Source organism: Elephantulus edwardii, unplaced genomic scaffold, assembly GCF_000299155.1.
Source record: "Elephantulus edwardii isolate Elephantulus edwardi_28Jun2011 unplaced genomic scaffold, EleEdw1.0 scaffold00023, whole genome shotgun sequence".
Classification (NCBI taxonomy): Eukaryota; Metazoa; Chordata; class Mammalia; order Macroscelidea; family Macroscelididae; genus Elephantulus; species Elephantulus edwardii.
This window is the reverse complement of record NW_006399773.1, coordinates 12,845,435-12,848,577: the sequence shown is the minus strand read 5'-3', so window position 1 is coordinate 12,848,577 and position 3,143 is coordinate 12,845,435. Positions and strand designations below refer to the sequence as shown.

The window sequence follows — 3,143 nt, the reverse complement described above, 5'->3', positions numbered from 1 at the left end:
CAATGAAGGAGTTTTTCTTTTGCTTTTCAAGGAGAGGAGGGAACTGGGGATGGGGTGGGGTGGGTGGGGAGAAAAGTGCGACAATGAATGAATGGAAATCCAAAGTCCCTGTAAACTTTCATTAAAATAAGAAAAAAAGGACTTACTTCCCACAGAAGACAATGCATATTTAACATTTATGAACTTTTAAATAGTTTACCAAATGAACACTTCTATACTTACAGGAAATCTAGAAGGGATGCAACAGAAATGATATGGTTCTGTCTGTCCTCCCAAGGTCTTTATTATTGGAAAAGCTTTATGCTTTCCCTAAAAACCCATGCAGTGACAGAAATAATAAAAGGACACATGATAGCATCTCACAAGCTGCCAGTCCATCCATTGTTCTTTGAATGTTTATTATTTGGCATACTTGGAGATAAATCAGATGGTTCGATTGTTTTGGAGAAAGATGTCTAACAACTTCACTGATTGTAGATGACGAGTGGAAAAGGTGTCATCAACCTTAAAATGAAATTGTTTATTCACATTGCTTTCTGTGTTATTTTAAAGAGGACCAGAGTGCCAGTGATAACTGATCATTGAAAGTCAAGTAGCATTTTCAGAGGAAAAAGGAGTGGTTGCCTGCTTCCCCTATATTTACTGCTCTTTTAACCAGTTTTCTACCTGCTGCTAAGCAACTGCTTTGTTTCCTGCTACAGTTGCCAGCTTTTGTTCCAGTTTCATTACTCAACCGCAAGAATAGTATTGGAAAGTAGCTTTAATCTCTGTGGAAAACAGAGGTTGACTTAATTTTGGCCTGTTGTCAGTTTTAGGAATGTCTTATGGTGCATCGTCTTCTTCATATTAAGAACCTCTACACTTTCTGCACGCTACCTAAAGTTGGAGCATGGAACCCTATTGAAGCCCTGGTATTGAGTCAGGTTAAGTGAAATGTTAACAGAGAAGGCGGCGATTCACGTCAATGAGCCTCTCCTTAGGAGAGAAATGAGGGAGTAAACTCCAAATAAGATTTATAATCAGGGCAACCTGATTGAGGGTCAGAATCAAGTTCATTGGAGTGGCTTATTTATTTTTAAGTTGGAGGAGATATTCAGTGCAGTCGATTAAGCACTTAGTTGATAACTGAGGTGTTAGCAGTTGGAGCCCATTAGGCATTCTACAGGAGAAAGATACTGCAGTGGGTTTCCGTAAAGATTTATGGCCTTGGAAACACTAAGAATGAGTTACACACTGGTCTCTAGGATTGTTAAGATTTGAAATCAACTTGATGGCGCTGGATTTCATTTTTGTTTGTTAAAGTTGAAAGAATTAACCTAATGCTATATGTTGAAATATTTAAATTATATATATATAATGAATATATAAGTATAACTAATCCATATATATTTTAATATATAACCTAACCTATATATAAATAAATACATTTATCTTTAAATATAGATAGTCCATACATTTGATTTTATACCTTGTGTTTCACATTATTTCTCATTAATATTATGTTTCATAAAATCATTCTCATGCATTCTGCTTAATGAAATTAATCCTCACTGGACCTTGTCCATCATAACCCTGTCTTTTCACCTGGATCCTTCCCATTTTCATCTCTCCTTCCTTCCACCCAACAAACTGTTCAATCCTGTGCTTTAATCCCTTCCCATCCTCACTCCTCTTCTCTCACCCTTTCTTCTTTTGAGTTACCATACATGCTTTACTAGTTATCCTTCTTTCTACAATAATGATCTTATGCAGTATTTGCCCTTATGAGTATGAGTTAGTTCACTAAGCATAATGCTCTCTGGTCTTTCCCAAGTTATGTGTTGTTGAATCAACTATGACTCGTTAGTGACCCTATGTAAAACAGCTCTGAACCCTGCTCTACCCTGAGTCAATTTCACTGTCTCTGATATACCTATCCCCATTGCCCCAGTTACCGTATCAACCAATCTCATCTGAGGTCTTCCTCTCCTGTGCTCTTTCTCCACCCTTCCGAGCATCATATCCTTCTCCAAGGATTGGTCCCTCCTGGCTATATGCCAGAAATATGAGAGACAGAGTCCTAATATCCTAGCTTCAAAGGAGCAGCTTGATTTCACCCTAATTAGGACAGATTGGTTTGTCCTTCTCTTGGCAGTCCATGGTAAGTTAAACACTCTTCTCCAGCACCACAATCCAAAGGCATCGATTCTTCTGTCATCCTTGGTCATTGTCCAGTTCTCAGATGTGTAACAAGGAATTGCAAAGATCATGGCCTGGATCAGGTGCACCTTAGTCCCTAGACTGACATCATGGTTCTTCAGCACTACTGAGAGATCCCTGAGAGCAGATTTTCCTAATGCAAATCATCTTTTGATTTTGTGACTGCTGATCCCAAGAATATTGATTGTGGAAACAAGCAAGCTGAAATTGTTAACAATCCCAATTTCTTCTCCATCTACCATGATGCTGCCAACTGGCCCAGTGGTGAGAATCTTCATTTTCTTGGTGATGAGCTTCAATTCATATTGTAAACTAAAGTCCTTAAACACACACACATATTGCTATTGTCAGGTGCCATCAAGTTGAGTACGACTCATAGCAACCCTTTGAACAACAGTTGTGAATTCTGTCCTGTGTTGTGTCATCCTCATTATCTCTTGACATATTAGAGCCCATTGCTGTAGTCACTGCCTCAAAACTTCCTTTTGAGTTGCTTCTTCTCTTTTCTGGAACTTTACCTATCCAAGGATGATGTGCCTTTCTAGCGAATATCACCTCCTAACAACATGATAAAATAGATGAGACAAATCGTCACCATCCTTGCCTCTAAGGATAAACATACCATATGTGTGTGTGTGTGTGTGTGTGTATATGTGTAAAGGTGTGTTGTTGTTGTGTATCATAGAGTCAGAATTGACCCATAGCTGACCCTTTGGTAGGTTTTCAGAAAAAGTTAATCACACAGAAGATTGTTCATCCTTCTCCTGCAGAGCAGCTGGTAGCCTTCAATTGCATGACTTTGGGATTACAGTGCAGCTTCTCACCATTAGGCCACCAGAATACAGTGTGTGGATAGGTAAGTACCTAGCTAGCTAGATGACAGATGATAGATTAGATAGATAGATAGATAGATAGATAGATAGATAGATAGATGATAGATAGAT

At 38.6% G+C, this 3,143-nt stretch overlaps 1 protein-coding gene across 4 annotated transcripts in view; it reads right to left on the bottom strand.

Moving 5' to 3' along the window:
* PCDH9 (protocadherin 9) overlaps positions 1-3,143 on the bottom strand; it is a 1,403,702-nt gene that overhangs the window by 528,317 nt on the left and 872,242 nt on the right. The window lies entirely within an intron of this gene.